Here is a 20,846-nt window from a genome sequence, read left to right as displayed (position 1 = left end):
AAACATCTTTGTGAAGTAGCTATACATCGAGCACTGTGCCTCTGCAGAAGTAGTGGGTATTTGAGACTTCAGTGGAATTTTACTAGGGACTGTGCTGAATGAGGAGATTTCAGCGCAAACGTGCTCCTGTAACAGTAGTAGCTTCTCACCCAGGAGAAGCAGTGTCTCTGGATGGCTTCTGCAAGCAAGGTTGTTTCATGGCCGCAGGACAAAAGGAATGAAGTGAAAGATGAGAATATATGTTGTGTGGTGTAATTTAGAAGTGACCTTTCTCCATTCCCTGTTTCTGTTTCCAGTGTGTATTTGGAAGTCTAAAGATGATCGGGGACATTTTTTTTTTTTTTAAATTTAAAACTTACTCAGTTCACTAACACACTAGCAGATCATTTGTTATTGAGCTGTGGGATTAGACCAACATTTAATGACAAAATAAAAATAGTAAAAATTTTTGCTATGTTAGTATTTTGCTAAGAAATTTATAATTTTACCATTTCAGAAAAAATCACTGATCTGCAATTTTTAGTGCTCCATACATGTTATTCAGAAATGGAATCTGAGCCAAATGTGGTAGTAAGTGCAGAGAAAGTGATACTTTGAAGTTTGGCTAGAAGGAAAATTAATGTTTCTGGTGAACTGATGCTCCTTGCAGCATTTGCTGCAAAATATCCCCGCCATTTGTCATTGTCCAGGACGAAAAATAAAAATGCTAAAACTCACTGTTTTTCAGAGTCTTAAAAAATTGTCCACGCAAAATTTACATTAAACCTAAAAATGCCTGGACTTTGATTCTAGATAGCACTTAGAGAAAAATAGTTAGAGGAGTTACATTCCGTTAATGTAGGCTTGTATCTTTTCAATGATTTAAGCCACTGAACTTCTAACATCTTGTGTTTAGACTGTAAATGTATGTCTGCGTTAAAGTCACTTTAGTGAAAGGTGTGGTTCTATGCCCAGTTTAACTGTTCTAAGAATACCTTGCTGCCCAAAGGGATAGTCATGCCTTTTTCCTGCTTGCTGATCTAACTGAGAGGTAATCCTGTGGAAAAAAAACCAAACAACAAACACAACACAAAAGAAGATTAAAAGGTTCAGCTGGATCAGAGAAGGAAGTAGCAGGAACATACATGGGGTTATCGGGAGAAGCAGGGGGGGTGAGCGGTACTGTGCCTTTCAGAGTCAGTGTGACCTTATGCCAAACCAAGATAATTAAGTAACTCTAGCAGAGTTTTTAGTTATGTTTTTAGTGATTAGTCCAGCTGATTCTAAATTATGATCTGTTTATTTATACAGTGAAGTGAACGCTTAGTGGCTCATTGTGTGCCGCCCCTGTTTACAATGGATCTGGTCCTGAAAGAGTAAGGTATTCAGTAGTGGAGAGAAAATTGTGAAATACGTGTATCAGATAGGAGACAAGCTGGATAGATGGTTCAAGGGAAATGTCCTGCATAGGAACAGAGCATGTGCCTATCTCTGCCTTCAATTAGAAGAGAAAGTTCAAATGCACTTCCATCATTTTAATATGCTATGAATTCAGTAAGACAGTTTTGAATCAGTAAACTTGTGCCATCTGCAGGAGTTCACCCGTGGATAGTTTCAGTCTGATCTTCTCAAACATCAAGCACTAACTCAAAATAGATTAATTTTCCTAGCCTAGGCGTTGGCTGCACAGAACTTTGGCTCCAGCCATCCTCCCATCTTTGGTTCCTTTCAGATCAGAGATACTTGTCGTCTTGATGCAGGAAAACTACTTTGATACCTGACAACATCACTGCTGTCATAGTGGAAGGGGAAGAGGTCAGTGGTCTGTACTTTTTGGTAGAAATATCACATCCAATTGCTGTAACAGCCCTGGCAGCCTGCGCACCACTCCCTGTAAAGCTGAGACGTCCTAGGCTCCATTTAGATCAGCAATGTGCAGGTGTAATTCTGCACTTTCATGCCTCCTTGGAATCTTGTTCTTTCTATGGCCATCTTACCCACACCTGAAGGCATGATGTCTGCTTTCTCTTTTTTTCTTGACCTTTTGCACAGCCTTGCTCCTGTCCCACTGGCCGTGACCCAGGCCATTCCAATTCCAGGTCACCCCAGTGCTTTGCAGGGGGAGCACTCAGCAATATGTAAGGCCAAAGCCAGAAGGCCCAATAACACTGGCAATGAGGAACTGTGATGCTTTGACTGGTGAAGACCAGATGATATCATGTTGTCGTGTTGCTAAATGACCTCAAACTGGTCTTGTTTCTGGCAAACTACCTTTAAGTCGGTCAGAAGGAAACTTTGCCATGGTAGATTGGGTATAATGAAACACCTCTGCCAGTCTAAGACTTGTAGAACTACAGGGGATGCTCTGCTACTGGCACTGAGAATGAGATATGTTGCAGTATATTTATAGTGGCTAATGATTGTATTCAGCATGTTTTGTATGTGATAAAGAACACTGGAAAGGTGCATCTCAGTAGCAAAAAGTGAGATTAGGAGAGTGACATGCCATTCAGATGAGTCATTCAGACTGGGCTAATGGTTTACTTGAAGCATTTTTTGTTTGTTTAAGTTTTTGTCCAGTTTAGTTTTTTAGAATTATACCAAGGGAGCCTGGAGGTGGCCCTTGTTTCCATGTTGTTCAGTTTGAGTTGCGTTTGCTATTACTGAAAGGAATGCACATGACACTGCTTTGGTTGTGCTTGGTTAAAAGTAACATCTGCAACGATCAGCTAGTTTGACCATGTCTGTGTGTAAGGGAGCTGGTAGGTCACAGAGCAGCCAAGACTGGGTACAGAGCCAAGTGCTGGCTAAACCGACCAACTGTTATGACTGAGCAAGAGCAAAACACTGGGAAAAGCCATTAGCATCAACCTAGCAGAACACAGGTACCTGTGGAGAGGAGTTCTTCAAAACCAGCCCGCTCAACTTTCATTTTCTGGTGACAGAACTTGCAAAATGGGACGCATCTGTGATTTGGAGGTTACCTCCCCGTGTGACATCAGAGAATGACACAGGTGACAGTGCAATTTGTACATAGTGATGTATGTAAGTGGTGCAATTGGGCTTGGAGCGAGATGAAAGGGCAAATCTTTCAATCTGATCTGATTCTTTGTGAGAATCTCCTACGCAGATTAGGTTGATGTTGCATTGATAAATACATGTACTGATTAAGCTGCATTTGTTTACAAATTCTGGATGCTGAGCTTAAAAATTCGAGCATTAACCAGTGGCTTAGAAGTCACACCGTGACACTGTGCAGAATTTGAGAATGAGCTGGACTCAGTGCATTTGGGCAGCTGACCAGTCAGCAGTTCCCTGGCAGGCACTGAGTGCGACAGGAACACTTGATCTACTGTACTGATCCTTTGTGCTAGGGACGGAATATTCCTACTACTGGATTTAAATCTGCAAATAGATAAAATATATTTGTCGTTTGCTTCAACCATGTCAGCCATGTTTCCCATTGGTTTTCAAAGCATCTTTGTTGATGAGAATGGGCCCCACCCTGATCGACGCCACATGAAGAAGCCCACTCCACGGTGACTCACCATCTATGTATACAAGGTACTGATTAAATGCAATACAAAAGCATTGGACAAATGCATGTAAGAGGAATCTATCAAGATTAACTAACTTCAAAGACACTACGTCTGCCTCTCAGAGTCCCAGAACCACAAATTACGAGAGTCTGGAAGAATATTCTGGAGAATTAGCACAACAGACTTGTCCTGTTCTTGCATCCTCCTGTGGACCTCTTCTTTGACCATTGGCAGAGCCAGGATGCTGGGCTAGATGGTCTGCTGGGGTGAAGCAGAGAAATCAGTCTTATCTTTAAAAGACATTTGCCCTGAATTTGGTTATTCTTGTAATGGAGTCCTATTTCAGATTTCTAGGAGTTGTATATCAAGTCCTGCTTCAACAGACACAGCTGCCTCCCTGTGTTCATGCTCTGGCACATATACCCTGCCTAGTTGTTCCTAAGTTCTACACTTTACTGCAAAACGATAAATGAAAAGCTACCTCAGCAACTGAGAAGGAGAAAATAGGGCTTGCTGATTTGCAGTGATCATGAGTGGTTAAAAAATGCAGTAATCATGCAGTGATTAGTAAAGAAAACAAACGTGCAAAGCAGAAGAGATTTTCCTTAAGACACACCATCGTTTGCTTCTTTTGTAGGTTAGGAGATATAACGCACTGTGAGTAAGCGTTAATGTTTCTTTGAATGTAACCTCAAAAAGCACAGCAGACTGTATCTGTATGAAGGGGAAATTCTCATCTGTTCCTAATGTGGAAACAGTCATATATTGTCCATCAGTTATGTCAGGGATTTAATCTATGTGTCTTTCTTCTTTCCAGGGTAACATACATGATGCTGATGTTCTCGGAGGCAGGAATTTCTAGATGAGGTGAGCACAAGAGGAATAATCTTTTTCAGTTTTGGGCATCAAAATGTGTTAGGAGCTGCTGAACCGTACAGAGATCATGTAGCATTTAAAAGTCAGGAGCGAGCTGTGGGTCTCTCCATGCAGCACCATAGCCCTGCAGCACTTAGGGCATTCCCCTTACTTGTGACAGAAGTAGCAGTGCCCTAAAGGAGGAAGAATTAATTATTTTTTGTATCTTTCTCACTTGACGGAGACCTGATTATTAGAAGTGGGCACCAACTCTCAGTAAACCCTCCCTTAAACCCCTGGTGTGTGGCTCTGGGCTGCTGCCAATGGATTGAAGGGAGAGCATGCTGCTTTAGCTTTGGGGATGTTCCAGTGAAGCGTGCACTGTCTGTTATAAAGTGGAGCACGACTATGTTATTTTTCCAGTGAAAGGTATGTTTGGAAGGCGAATGTTTGCTGTTAAGGGCATTTTTTCATCTTGCAAGAAAAGTTTGTTAGTGACAATTCATATGGGGGGATTCTTCTCTCAATTGGACTGTTGTTCTGAGTAACTCCGTGGTCTCTTTTCTTACAATATAAATGTAATTTATAGATGCAATTTAAAAATTCTTTGTGGTGTATCTATCAAACTATATCTGGCTGCAACTTTATGGTGAGTATTCATATTCCTGTTTGTAGTATGAGGTGGGTAAATGTTAATGCTGTAAAGCCCTCTGAAGCCTTTCATTATTCTGATAGCTTTCGTAACCTTCCTGCCTATTTTCTATAGGATGGATTGTAATTCAAGAACACAATCACATGCTACCCTTCCCTGTAAGTTCAGGATCAAGGTTAAAATCCTGCTTATGGATCCGTGCTTATAAACAAACATATGAAACAGACTGTGCTGGGGTGTGTATTGGTGATTGATTATTGTGACAGTGTCCAGGAAAGCTGGACATTCTTCAAGAAGGAAATCTTAAAGGTGCAGGAGCTAGCTCTCGTGCCGAAAGACAAGCTTGTTGGGAAGAAGACTGACCTGGCTGAACAGAGAGCTTTGGCTGGAACTCAGGGAAAAAAGGAGAGTTTATGACCTTTGGAAGAAGGGACAACTCAGGAGGACTACAAAGATGCCATGAGGTTATGTAGGGAGAAAATTAGAAGGACCAAAGCCCAACTAGAACTTAATCTGGCTACTGCCGTGAAAGACAATAAAAATGTTTCTGTAAATACATTAGTGACAAAAGGAGGGCTAAGGAGAATCTCCATCCTTTATTGGATGCAGGGTGAAACATAGTGACAAAGGATGAGGAAAAGCCTAAGGTACTTAATCTCTTCTTTGCCTCTGTTTTTAATAGTAAGACCAGTTCTTTTCTGGGTACCCAGCCCCCTGAGGTGGAAGACAGGGATGGGGAGGAGAACGAAGCCCCCATAATCCAAGGGGAAATGGTTAGTGACCTGCTACACCACTTAGACATACACAAGTCTATGGGGCCAGATGGGATCCACCCAAGGATACTGAGGGAGCTGGCGGAAGTGCTCACCAAGCCACTTGCAATCATTTATCATCAGTCCTAGCAAAATGGGGAAGTCCCTGTTGACGGTAAATTAGCAAACGTGACACCCATCTGCAAGAAAAGACTTCCTTTAGCAAATGTATGAATACCTCAGGAGGGTATGTGGTACCTCTTCCTGTCTTCTGGAATGTGTACATGCCTTGGGCATCATCTTTCATGGAAACCGAGGGGTAAATTTAACTAGGCAGCAAATAACACAGTTCCAGTCAGTTCTGTTGAGACAGGTGTTCAGGAAAGATTCCTCTCTTAGAGAAGAAGGTACATACTGTGAAACTGAAATATTTTTTTGGGGGGGAGAAACAGATTCCAGTCTGAGAGGAGCTAGTAGAGTTTTGAAAAGGTGCTACCCTTGGACCTAGCAGGCAAATAATTCCATAGAGCACTTGGTGATCTTAAAGGTATCTTTAGGATGGTTTTAATGAATGAATACTGTGAGTACTGTAGGTACAAGTCAAAGTACAGCTAAGTGGTTTGTTGATTAATGAAAAGAACTGTAGCTCCTCAGGAGACAGCAGTTATTACTTTTATGTCATTCTGTTTGCTGTTCCCCACTGAAGATTTACAAACCCAAGAGAAGCAGTTGGCAAGTGGCAGTGAGTGAACCTGTATATGCCAGCTGTGACACATCTTCCTTACTTTGACCCAACCTTTGCTTGGAAGCAAGGAGAGATTTCTAACAGCTGCACGAAACCCTGACAGAGTGCAGTTTTAGTCAGCTTGTACTAGAACAGTGCAAAAAAGTGATACTTAGGAAAACTGGATGTCAGGTTGACTTTTGACTGATGCTTTATTTTGTGTACCAGCTTATTTCTGCCCTTCATATCAGACTAGATACCACAGTCCAAGTCTGTGTGACTCCCATTGCCGTATAGAAAAAGAAGGAGAAAGGGCAAAAGAGTTTCGTGCAGAAGAATTTGTGTATTTGATTTGTCAGGAGCATGTCAGGAGCATCCCCATAGAAAAGGGAAGGTGGTTATTTCAAACATGCCTGGATTTTATCGGGGACAGGGTTTTTGCCTTTTAAATCAAAACTCACCATGAAAGTAATTTTTTTAAAATGTGACCATAAAAAATGTGATTATGTTTGCTATGATAATATTCCTGTCACAGCTCCCGTAAGACTTGTTATCCTTCTCAATCTCAGTTACTTTAGAGGCTTGTTCAGAGTTCTTATGATCAGTGAAAGGTCAATGCCTTCAGCCTGTAGTCACTCATTTGTTGTGTCTTACGCTCTTGCAAATGATTTCTAGGACTTATTATCATCAATATTTTACCATCATCCTTCACCTCTGTGGAAGAAAATACTGTGCAGCTCGAACATGGTGGCTTTCTAGAAGTGATCCATTACAACCCTCTTGCCTGCTACTGTCTCACAAGTGGTGTTTTTACTAGTTTCTATTTTATGATAGGAAAATATGTCAAAATATTTCACTCCAGTCCAGTACATGCAGTGGAATATCAGTATGTGCAATACCCAAAATCACAATCATAGCCCAGCTGGGCAAAATAAAAAATAAACTAAAATAAAGGTGTAAATTGCACATTTCTAAAGAAAGAAAAAAAATGCATTCAAGGAGTATCAATTCTTAAATTTCTCCCCTTCATATAAGGAAGTGTGTGAGAGAGTGTGCATGTGGGTTTATATAAATGTGTGTTGGAAAGGAGAGGAGGAACAGAGAGTGGAAAGAAAAAGAAAAACAGAAGATTAAAAAAACCTGGTTTGTAATTACTTGTATGCTTTTTGTAGAATGTAGGGTCCCCAGCAGAAATTTCCTTCTGCCAGAAGACATACATATGCAAGTGAAAGCAAGGTGGCTCAGGTCCCAACCAGATGGTCGGTTTCCCTGTGCAGTGCCAGAGGTGAGCGAACGGTAACCACTGCCTGCTCCGGGATTAGTAGAATAAGCATGGTTACAAAATGCCAATTACTCAGCCACAAGGTGAATCTATATTTCTCTGTAAGACAATCAATGACAGTCTCACCTGCCTCCAAAAGGCACAATGCCTGCTTAGAAACAAGTCACTGACATCTGTATTTTGTATACTTCATAACTAAGTGGTTTTGAAATCAGTTATTATTAGTAGAGTTATTGTTTTGGGACACTGACGACTAATGTTTTTCTGAAGAAGTAATAACTGCTTTCCATCACGCAACCTCTAGTGACAGGTTATAGAAATTTTCTCAAGATCTCTAGAAACAAAGGAACAAATTCTACTTGCTTCATTGCTTGTTAATTCCACTAAAATTTTTCAGTCACTATGTAGGCATGAAAATAACATGGTCCTTTGTTCTCTAAGTGCTAGAGAATCCTGAGGTAAGAGAAGTATTTTATTCTCCCACTGGGGAAAAGATTAGCACTTAGTTGCATAACTCTGTTTTATCCTCTTAAAGAAAGATGCTAAAAGCATCCTTGAAATAGCCATTAAACTAAAAGTTGGGGCTCTCCATGGGGGTTAGGAGGCTGAGACGCATGCCTCCGCTGTGCTTGGTTAAATTCTCTCACTTCCCAGACCAGTGTTCTCAACAGCAGGTTGTCGATTATTGGTACATGGGTGGTTATGGTGGGTTCAGAAGAAAGTCTCGATTTTTATTCCACATTAGACCAATAAGTTTTGAAGTCTGAAGTCCTGGTTTGTTTGTTTGTTTGTTTGTTTTAATGAGATGACAGCTTTCTTTTATCAACCATTACCTTACACATCATACAATGTGAAGTTAGTCTTTTGGTAATTTAGCTTCCTCTGGATATATGGCTTATGCTGTGCCCTTTGTGTGTTTCCCTTGATTTATCTGGAATATTATGCCCAGAAGAGGGGGAAGGAAGACCAGAGACAGACATTAACTTGTTTCTTTTTTTTGGTTGTCTCTGGCTACAAGTGCATAGCCCAGGAACCACTGTCCACTAGCAAAAGAACTGCTTGGAAAAAGTCAACCCCATTCATCTCCTTATGTGGCCTCTTCATCTTCTGAGGCCTGAGAGAAAGATTTGATCCTGGAAGATGCTGATGCCTAATAGCTCCTAAGCAGAGAGAGTTCAGTCATACTCAGACCAGAGCTATTTTCTCTCTCCACTTTGTTTTCTGCTTGCTTCATTTGCTTTCTGGGTATTTTCATAATCTGTGTCTGCCTGATTAGCCATATAACAGACGCCACACACAGGATGATAATGGGCCGTGGCAGCTACCTTTAGTTCACAAATTTAAGAAAAATAGCTTGAGTTTTTAAGAACATGGAGAAGCCATTTGCTCCCTGTCCTTTGCACATGCAAGTTCTCCCTTCCTCTGGGTTGAGAGGAGAGTAGAATTTTTTGAGAGTAATTTATTATCCTTCATTCCTTTCAGTTCTCCAGATAAGGCTATTCAGCTTTCCAGTGCTTCTGCTTTACTTTTCTTCTCCTTGCAGAAGAGCATGATTTTGCTTTATCAATGAACATCAGTCCAGACCTCAAAGGAATGCAATTTCCTGGGCTCAGGAAGGAATCCAGAGGTTAGTCTCATAAATCCTATGTATGCTCTGTGTCTGTTCCAGCGCTTAGCCAAGTTTGGCAACAGTGTCATTTCATCTAGCACTCATGTAGTAAGACACATTTCTTTTATGACCTCCTAGCCAGCTGTTCAGGCTAAATCATTGTACATACAGCCATGACTTGACTAATGCTTGTGCATGTCTCAGCTGCTTTCCTGTTACTCTGTCTGTAGAATGGTGCAAAATTCTCCTTATGAGGTGGTGTTCCTGGAAGAAAGAGCCTACCGCTACACATAAAAAATAGGGAGTGATTTTTCTGTGGGTCACAGCATGCGCAGATTGCAGAGTCAAGATGATTCTATCTGGAAGGTGACTTAGTATAAGAAATGTAGTTCTTCTGGGAGCAAATGTGTGTCTGTGGCCTGTAAGGATGGTTCCTCATTGCTGGGGTCCCCAGTTCTCCAGTATAAGGTTCCATGTGGAGACAATCAGGAATGCTTTTATCTGTGTGAGAATTTTCTTCATGTGTTTTAGGTTTTCATTAAAGAAGTGTAAAAACTGAAAGCATATTTAAGCATGTTTTCAATCCTTTCATGCTTCCGCAAGTGATCATATCACGTCATGTGACTCCGAACAGATTTTTCAGCAGAAAAAGAAAAAAGAAAAGAAAAGCTCTGGTTTCTCAAAAGCCATTCATCATCTAAAAAAATCTCTCACTGAAACTCTGAGGTGCTTTGATGGGCTTCAATCTCATAACATTGTTTGCTTGACTGTCAATTCTACAGCACCCTCAGCTCTGACTTCCTGCAAGCACAGCGGAAACAGCAGGCACAGCAGGTACCTACCTCTGCTTCCAGGGAAGAGCCACAAACCAAACCACCACGCTCTTCTGCTGTTGCCCCCAGGGCAGCTAGAGGCTGAGCTTCTGCCCTTTATCCCTCCTTTGTCCTTGGTCCTTTATTTTATTCTCCTCATGTTTTAGCCTGTTTCACTCTGTTAGGTTTTCTGAATTCTGCTTTTCGTTCTTTCCTCATGTCTCTCATAAGAAGAACGCCAGCTTTATTTTGAGCTCTCATTCTTGACAAAGTTCATAAAATTAGTTCTGTATCTCTTATTTATAATAGAGATGATCGGATTATTGTAATGAAAGAGGTTGAAAGGAAAGGTATTATCAGGTCTCAGGCTTTAGTCCAATTAACAGGCTCTCAGACTACAACATACATGTTAACTACCAGTTAACACTGGTATGGACTTAACATCTTTGTGAGTCCACTGGCTGTTTGGACTGCTGCTGCGACCTGAATCCATTCTGGCAGCAGACTGTGTCAGAGAAGGAAGAGTGTGGTGTTTTACAGTGAAATTGCCTTCAGCTGACCTTTTGTGCAAGAACACACTTCATCCAAACCCAGCAGAAAAATTAAATACTTTCTTGGCTGTGGAAGGAGGTGACTGAAAAAGAGACAGTAATGAAAGATAAGGGGACAGACAAAGATCAGCAGAAGCATATTTATACTTATATAGAGGAGTATATGAGCTCCAGGTATGTGCTGCTGAAAGGAATATTTGTTCCCCAGATAGTCATCAAGGTCTGCTTTTAGCTCCAGCAGACTTGAAATTATGTCTGGTTGATGATGCGTGTTTCATTATATCAGTTGGTGCTTGCTGGAAAAGAACAGAAAAGAATGAACTCTGTTCTCTCACTTGGATACAGCATATTAAAGACAATGTGAAATAATTGAATTCTTCTAGTGCTTGCTTAAATCGTATATTGTGTTTTCACAAAGGAGGTGTAGCAGTTGGTCATGAGAACTGGAATTCGCTTCCAACTCTGAAGAGGGGATCGGAAAGTGGCTCCCCAGAGTAAAAAGCATTTACAGTTGCAGAAAAAATAGTATACACCTCTTTTCTGAGCCTTTTCAGAAGGCTCAGCTACCCTAGTTGGATCTCACACAGTAGGTTTAAACTTTTACGATTGACCCTTACCCTTACATTCTCCTGGATCTCAGGCATATCAGCTGTGCAAGCTGCGGCATGTCTCCTGCACCATGCTGTGCCGTGTCAGATGGGGCACTGCTAACTTGCAGCACAGGGTCAAGGACTCTCCTCCTGATGCGACTATACCAAATGTCTCCCCTGACAAATTGCTTTGCTGTCAGGAATGTTGGAATGGAAGAAACTTGAGACACCTTACTTGTCCCCTGAAGGAACAAATGCTGAGGTTAAGGAAGGTCTTAACGCCTGTCATCATAGACTCATTGAGGGACTGTAACCACATGACTTCACAGTCTTTTTTTTTTCTTTCTTTTTCTTGTCTTAACTTTGCAAATGGATTAGCTGTAAATCTGCCCAGAGATTTGCACTGCCACAGCAGTAGTAGTTATTATTACGATTGTTGAAATACACTGTTAAGTTTCACAGAGATGATTCAGCTGCTTTGTAATTTCCATGAATATTTTATAGGAACGTATAAAGTCCCCACTGCCACAAGATTTGAGTTTCCATTTATACAATCAATACAATGCCATTAGCCTCCTCAAAAACAGGGAACAGGCAAACATAACCTTCAGTTGCTAGCTGGGAACCCTCATTCTGCTGTGCCATATCCTGAAGAAAATACAGTGTGTCCTGGAAACTCTAATCAGAGTCTAAATGCAGGATGCTTTGGTTTACTTTGGCATACATTAGAGAGAAAATACTTGAATGATTTGAGTGTATAGTGGTGGTTGAGGCATTGGTAGTGAAGAAGGACTGATGATTTGTCTCCAGTCACGTGTGTTGAAGGAACCTTTTAGCTATGCATGGACTCTCCCAAACATGTATCTGCACCCCGAGCAGTTGCCTTGTTAGCTCAGAGCTCTCAAGGCTGCTCCTGCCTGGTATGTCCCTGTTCCTTCCTTGCGCAGGTATTTCAGATTGCCAGCATTTCAAGGTTTGATTCTGTGTCTTCACTTCAGAAGTGTCCCGTGAGTGAACGCTGATGGGAGCACATATAGTTGAGGTTATAAAGAAGGAACGTGGGGTTACTAGCAGAGGGGTTCACAGCTTGCTTTTCAATGTGATTGCAACCATACTAAGCTTTTTCCAGGTGTTCTAAAATGCTTTGTAAGCAGTCACTGCAACTGAAGTCTGTATTGTTTCAAGAGAACAGCATAACCACTTTGACATACAGCTGTTTTATTTAAGTTGACCAGATGGAACAAACCCATTTAGATTCAGAATACAACCAATCGTAACCCAGTTTTTTTTTCAAGCAAGAAAAATTCTGCCATAAATATACAAGCTTTACACTTGGAAGATGGAGAGGAAAAATTTATCATCAATGTGTGAAATTGTAGAATGATTTATAATTGTTCTCCTTCCAATCTGTAAAGGGTATGTCTTTTTTCATTGTATACTGTCATATTCAAATGCTGGTTAAGGGTGTGTTTTGCTTTCCAGTATGGATGATTCTCTTGGCAGCAGGGGGACATTCTGTAGCCTTTATTACACAACCCTACTCCTTTAAACTATGGGTTTCACCCCCTCTGCAGGGCTGCCTCCAGTCCCTAGCCATGCCTGTCCATGGACAGCCCTTCCAGTAGCAATGACAATGACACTGAAGGGTGCAGCCCGTGAGTCACAGCTAAGAAAGCTAAGGAGAGAAAATATGGGTCTGATTATAAAACAGGACTCAGCTGCTCAAACACGGCCATTGCGCCTGTATACCAGGGAGACGTACACCGTCTCCCCAGCCAAGGGGGAAAATTGCTGTCACTGTAGCGAAGTAAAATCTACAGGTCACAAGATGGCAGCATAATCTCACTAGTCAGGGTGCCAAAATTTGAGGGGTCAGGTCATTAATCTTCCTCAACTCAAACTCCTGTTTTGAACAATCACAAAGTCCTGTGTCTAACTAGCTGGTGCTTCCCAGGCTCTAAGCTACTATGTATACAGCTGAAACTATTGTGTTGGTAGGTGAAAATCCTGTTACATCACTTTTCAAACTAACCTATTTAACTTAATTTCAGATGCACTGTGATAGTGTTGAAATAAATTGCTCACCTGGAGTTCAATACTGAACAAAAAAATTACACTAGCATGTTATATCACTAATCAATAAAAAAAGCAACATTTATGGAACATTGACTTTGCAAAGCCTGTGCAACTCAGAGTCATGTTTGTTATATTTTCCCTTCCTTTCTGCTCTTGAGAGTGAGGTATTCCGAACCCTGCCTCAAAATACTCATTTCTTACTGAACATTGGTTTCTTTATAGTAGTACTGGCTGAATATATTCTCTGCGAAGAGCTTATTTGATGTATTATTCTCTTTCTGTTTGAGGGATATGTAAGTAATCTGTATTCAGTTTTTGTCTGCCTATTTTCCTGCCTGTCTCTGTGTCTCTCTTTCAAAGAAATCTGCCCATTCTTACCGTTCTTCATGAGCTGTACCTTTCAAATGTGCAGTACGTGATTTAGGAAAAAAGAACTGTGGTGGGGAGAGATGATTCATCACATCAGTCACCATATTATATAACACAAAGTGATAACAACTACTGAGAACATTTCTAGCAGCAATATTTCCACTTGTGAATTTAAACACTTTCCTCAGGAATGTCTGTAAAAATAAATGGAGGTATCTGCATGTATTTGGAAGGAAAACAAGCTATGAGAGCAAGGCAAAAACCTATCCATTTTCAAAATTCATTGCAGTTTTTTTGTGATGCTAGTGCAGAATTCAACCATAGATGGTAAGGTGCACCTCCCAGGTGACTTTTTTGAGAAGAACATAGAATCATAGTTCTACCAGTTGCTTGCATCTGCGAAGTGAATATGATTTTTTGGCACATGTGCAAACTATGCTTATGGCTATTTACTTGCTGAACTTACAGGTATGTTTTCAGAGGACACTTTTGCAAACGTTAGACTTTTGTACGCTGACCTCCCAAATGGTCATTGGCTTTGGTTTTGTACCTGTTCAGGTGACAATTGTTCTATCCAAGTTTACTCTCACCAGTCAATACAGTTGCATCTGAGCACCCCTAGGCTAAATTTAATAAACCAGAAGAAAAATAAGAAAATTTTACACTGCCCTTTCTATTAGCGTGTCGTTTCCGGGCTAAGCAATTGGCCACATGGTGTCACTGTGTCTTAAGACAGCAAAACCTCTAGCAATACAGCCTTTAGCAATTCCAAGTTTTCAAAGTATCCCACCATGTGATATTATCTAAGGAGATGCTTCAACAAGAATGGCAAGGTCATGGAAGCTTTGCTGTAGGAGTGTTTTAGCAAGATATTTTGTACAAAGCATCTGTTTCCTGGCTTCTTGTACCTTCCTGGAATACATCAGAAATGTTCTTAACCCAGAAGCACTTTTTCTCCAGATGTCTGCATTTGGGAGCATGCTTATATGGAAAGCTTTATCTTAAATTGTAGCAAGTCAGAGATTTAAAAATTCAGTGGTGTTGGACTTATCCTACACTTTAGTCATAGTCCTGCACTTCTCCTTCTGTCTTTGTATATCTGAATGCACGACATCCTTTGGTTCTGTTGAGTAGAGGGAACTTGGCCTTATGGAGCTCAGAGCAATATAAACTCCAGCTCCTGGGGCCCACAAAATGCCACTTAATCCCTGCTAATGCTGAAGAATGCTTTGCACAACACACCTGCTCAAGAGAGCTGTGCCAAAAGCTGATGTATTGGGTGTTTCAGGAGTTTCGTAATGTACAGCTATAGTAACACTGAGAGAAACAGTTGTGTACAGATACAGTACGAGCCTTAGCCAAGAAGATGATACCTGGCTCAGGGCATATCGAAAGATTGCAAAATCTCATGCAGTAGTGTTGGTGTGCACTGTTTCTTCTGTAAAACAGTAGGTGAGCCTAGAGTAGCAGGCCTTATGATAACATCCTGATAGTCTGCGTAGGTTTGATTAAGATTTTATAGAAAGAATAAATGTCTGACAATGACTTACCACGGGTGTAGACTGCAAGGTGCCTTGTTTTGATTGCTAGGACATTAGGTAGCTGCAGTGCTTTTCTTGAGTCAGCTGCTCTGCTTTGTGCGAAGCTTACTTTCTGAGAACGATAGCGCTGTTTTAAGATGTGTATTTCTTAGTGGTAATTTTGCTACTGTTTTTTTTTGGGCCAGGAGTTCACTTGTAATATACGTGTTTTGATGGCCATATCTTCAATATAAATGCATGGTCAGGTCATATTTAGAGTTATTAGGTCTACAAAGCATGGCTCTGGGAAACTTCTGGTGCCTCGGTATGAATTTTGGTGCAATGGTATGAATTGAATAAATGGCTGTGTTAGTCTGGCCTTGAATGTGACATGAGACAAAGTGCTAAATAAACCTGGACTGTCAGGTCTCACAGGCTAGGGTAGAGAGATGCCCAGGAGTACGTGACTCCCTTGAGGAGACAGCAAGAGCATACAGGGTGGGTTCAGAAGACTGGAACGCATTTGTGAGTAGGAGATTAAGTTGCGTTTCCTCTTGTTACTTGCAATGTAACAACAGCTTAGAAGTATGTTCAATGATCTTTATTTAGGAACACTTACTTGAATGTGATTTTGGCCTTTGATTCCTCTCTCCCCTGTCCCCCTCACCATTGCTTCTGTAATTAACTGGAAGAATTCTCCACTGGTCTCTGAGCTGGTGGTGGCCCTCAGTATGGAATCTTTTGCAGAAGGTACAACATGATATGGTTTATCCTGGGAGAAGAAAAGCCTGAAGCAGAAAGTAGCGTTGAACAGTAATGCAGAAAAGCATGTGGGGTCTGCTGTAGGAGAAGGTGGTACAGGCAAACTTGTGAGTAAATCAGGCATGCTGCCAAAACAATTTGTCCTTGTTCCGCAAATCTTGGAAATCGCTGACCTCATTATCTAGACACAAAATGTTTCTTGGTAGTGTGCAAGGGAGTTCTATCATAACTATAATTATCCTAATGGCACTGCTGCCATGATGGTATATAAACTATAAACAGGAAAGACTGAAACCCACTGACACAGATGAGATGCAAATGAAGGGCCGGTGCCTCTAGTATAGGAATACGAATAAGAAATGGAAACTGGCTGAAGAAATCCCTTGAGATTTGTCTCCAGGAACTGCCTTCAAAATGTTTGCTCAGGGAAGAAAGGTGTAAAGAAGGGGAAGGGTGTGTTTCCTCCCCTTGTGGTTTTATGAACCCCAGGCCCTGGAACCAAGGCTCCTTCTGAGAAAGCTTTTATATGTTGTCCTGTGCAATGTATTCTCTGTAAAGCTCTGTTACTCCGTATTTGTTGGAAGAGGCACACTATATAGCAGTGCCAAGGGCGTTTAGATTCTAACACTATTAGACTATAGAGTGAGTCTCCTTGAAATAATGAGAACAGCTTGTCTCTTCATGTGAACCTTTTTTATAAAGCACATAGAACATCACTGCCTATGGATATTAGTCAACTACAGGCTCCTAATATATGTTTGAGATGTAAAGAAAAGTTTGATGCATGGAAGAAAAAGATATTTTTAAAGCTAAAGCCAGTTACCGTTGTTTAGTCTGACCTATACAATGCATGCATTTTTCTGAGTAATTCCTGAATCAAGTTCCTAATGTCTGAGCTACACGTAAAAGACAGTCTTGATTTAAATTTAGCTATCATGTGGGAGGGAAATGTGGTGTGGAGGCTGAGAAAAGTCAGGGGTCACAACGTAAAAGGAAGGTGTAGGAGGGAAAATACATAGTTTAGCTGTAACACAGGTTTCAATGATCAGAAATAGAATTTATTGTAATTTACGGTACTTTGGCACTGTGAAAAGTCAGTAGAAGAAGTGAGCCTCATTTTGCTAAAAGAGATAAGAGTTCCCAGATAAGCTGTAGACCTTGCTCAGAAAAAAACCTGCAATCTAAATAGATTACATGAACAACAACGCAAACCCCAACACAAATGAGAAAATAGAAGTAAAAGCACAGGAGTTAAACAATAATTAAGCCTATGAATAAAATGCGGTATGTTTGGTCTTCGTGGGGAGCAGAGCGGGGAGACCGGGCTAATGTTTTGTGCATATTTCTTTGTCTGTTGTTTGGTTGTGCTCCAGTTCATCAAACACTTGTGCACCTGAGGTGGCACTTTAACTGTGAATTATCCTGTTAGTACCAGTTAGACTATTCCTGAGAGGAACGTGTGCAAGTGCAAAGCTTTTGACTTTTTAAATGCATGAGATTATTAAATGGGTGGCAGAAAAGCTGGTATTGTCTAACCATGAAACGTACTAATCAGTTGCCAGTAGCTGCAGATCAGGAAGATGTCTCTGAATCTTTTCAGTACATCTTTTTCCAACAGCAAACAGACAACTTTGAACTTTCAGAATTTTACTGTGGGTTGTTGTTTGACTGGCTGAATTTTGACTAGCTCCCCTTGGTAATCTGGAGTGGTGAGGGACAGGAAGCGTAGTGTAAGAGACGAGGATTTTACTCGTGCTCGGCACCAGACAGGTTGCAGTAAGAACCCTGAGGTCCTCTGTTGTCAGTATGTTTTGTGTTAGACACTGTTCTGACACAGACAGACCACATAATGGTGATGACTACATATGTCAAAAGGAAGGAAGTGAAGCTCGAATGATCACAACCAGAACTAAAATTAAGAAATCAAATAGGTGTTCCTGTCTCCAGAGGCTGAAATGGATTGGCATGGGTTCATCTGTACAGTTCTTCTTTCAAAATGTTAGGTACAAAAGGAGTTGTTAATAGACAGCTATTAAAACCTGTTCCCATTTAGGAAAGCATCAAATAGCTTTATAGTATCTTTTTTTTGCTTGGTTTTGCAATGGATACTGTAATATATTCTGTTGAAGTTATTAATATAGACTTCCTAGTACATGGGTATATTGAATGAAAATTTAGCTGCCCTGCTCACTACTTCTTACAGTGCGGAGTGAAGCTATTAATTAACTTTCTGACTCCCAGGTTATTCCCCACAGAGTTGAAGGATGTTTTGTTGGGGATAAGTGAACAGCATTTAGCTGCATCTGTAATAATGTAATACAACCATTCATTTAATTTGATTCAGAGACACATAAGGCTATGTGGTCCTATGTGGAACAAGTCTTCAAGTATGAATTCAGAGGGTGGGACACATTTCTGACCCATGCTATGGCTGCTGGATGTTTTGGTGCTCTCTGCACCATGTGTAAAACGATGTCTTCCGTGATGCAGACACTTAGTGGGAAATAGACTAAATTTCTCCAAACATCGTCAGTGTCAGTATGCAATATTTGGGTTCATAAAAGGAAGATATCTAAACGGGATGTTTTCAAATTATAATTATTTGGAAGAAGGGCCAGTAATATTCTATGATAATAGAATCATCATAATTTTTCTTTGCATTTCTAGTTTGTTTTTCTGCTGAGTTGCTCCAGTTTCCCAGATCTCAGGTCAACTGTCTGTCACTACTTTCATTTCACACTACAAATTGTTCGCTAACTTGCCTAAGATGTGCAGAGAATCTATGACAGAGACAAGGAGTATTCAAATGGAGCAGGGGTTGCATTAACATTTTAATTCTCATTTCCTCTCTCCTCTTTTCCTGTAAGCAAGAGCATGCGGTTGTTGCACAAGGCGTTCTGTGCTCCACATATCTGTCCATGTTGTCAGCTGTTTGTGTATCAAGTCTGAGGAGGAGGAAGAAATACGAGGTGTGTTAACAACAGTCAGGTACTTCCCATTCACAGTTTTAGCATACATGAGGAAGTGATGTCTGATGAATAGAGTTGATCATAAGTTTTCTGATGCAACGATTCTCCTTTTGAAAATGTTGATTGGATTCTGTATTGCTGGGTCGGCTGGTTCTCCAGCTTCATGGAAACCTGCTTGGAAAGTTGTCATGCTGTCGTAAACCCTGTGGACCCACCTGGCCTGTTCCACTGGCTACCCACCATTCTGTGATGCCATGACACTGCTGGCTTCTCCCAGTTACCAGGGGCTACCCCCAGGCTGGTCAGCAGTTGAATGAGCTGCCCATTAAATGCCCTTCAGCTGTTGTCCAATTCCATTGCTTCCAGCTTCCAAGATCTCTTAGTTTCAAAGCTCCTAGCCTGCCCAGGTGACTGCCTGGCCACCCATGTGGTAGCAAAACAGCTGTGTAGGCAGGGTCTTGGCACGTGAAGTGATGCATCGGCCCAGAAATGTTTCAAAATCTTTCTTATATATGCGAGTGAAACCCTTTTGGGAAGGGTGAGGGGAGGTGTGCCAACACGATTTCCTCTGTGGGATGAACATTCCAGTTCCCAGCACTGGTGCAGGCAAGTCACGGGACATTTTACCTTTTGCGGTTCGCAGCTTGCTTGCTAGTACTTGGCTGACAAATGCATTCAGTATGTGTGTGAGTACACGGTAGGGAAGACCAACAATTAGTGGATTTGAATCATACAAGGCGAGGGTCTCTGCCACTTTGCAACGTACCTCTTGTATGGGGAGAGATTGCAGACTACAAATTGCGCGTGTTGCAAAGGAGGCACCATTACTGGTTTGTGCTCCGCTGCTTCGGCAGGCTGTGGGTGAGGCTTGATTCCTGGAGGTATTTATGGAAGAGGTCACCATCTGAAATCTAGTCTTCCATCAGATCTCTGCCCCTGGAAGCTAGAGTCTCTGAGTGAATGCATCTCCTCCAGCCCGGACTGTCCCTGGCTAGGACCGGGAGACCTAATTTTGGACCTTTGGCACATAGATCTGGATCCTCTGGCATAGGAGGCAGTGTAGGGAGCTTATTTTAATGTTCTGTTCTGTACAGACTCAATGCCTCTCATGAACTACATGAACATTTTCTGGCTTCTTGGCCATATCACTTCTCACCTGCCACATAAACCATGAATGTTGGAGGCCTAAGGTTAAAAACACCCTAGTTCATTGAGATGCTGAAGGCTATAAATTTCTGTTGGCTTTGATATGTGTTTCTATTCCAGGTTCTCAGGTTTTAAGAAGCACTGTACAAACATATTAGGAGTTTTGGAAGTCCCAAGGTATTATATGAATTGAGAGGTTAAAAAAAGATCTGTGCCTGTGAAAAATCAGTTTTCTGCTAGAATGAAAGCACTTAAAATTGCAGTCAAGTTTTATGTTTTATGTGCTGCTGAAACAGGATAATTGAAACAGACCTAATATGCATGCATAGAGACATTCAGAGATAGTATCGGGCTCCATGGATGACTCTGCCTTGGCACAGGTTAGAGTAGTTTTCCTGAGAATGAGAGGCTCAGTGTGTTTCAAGTGCCAGGCACTCTGCTCACACTTGTCTGTCTTCTGCACTGGTTTAAGAGGAGCAGGTGACCCTTTCATACTGATGGAATAAAGCTGAGGGTGCTCTCAGCAAGTTACTATTAGGGAAACTTTCTGACTTCTTTTTGTCACAAGAATGGTAAAAATGGACTAGAAGAACAGACACATACCTAAACAAGAAATTTTTCTCATCAGAAATATTTTCTATACAGATAAGTATGAATGC

The sequence above is a fragment of the Chroicocephalus ridibundus genome, chromosome 4, assembly GCF_963924245.1.
Source record: "Chroicocephalus ridibundus chromosome 4, bChrRid1.1, whole genome shotgun sequence".
NCBI classification, from domain to species: domain Eukaryota; kingdom Metazoa; phylum Chordata; class Aves; order Charadriiformes; family Laridae; genus Chroicocephalus; species Chroicocephalus ridibundus.
The sequence above is the reverse complement of the archived record's forward strand: the minus strand, read 5'-3'. Positions refer to the sequence as shown.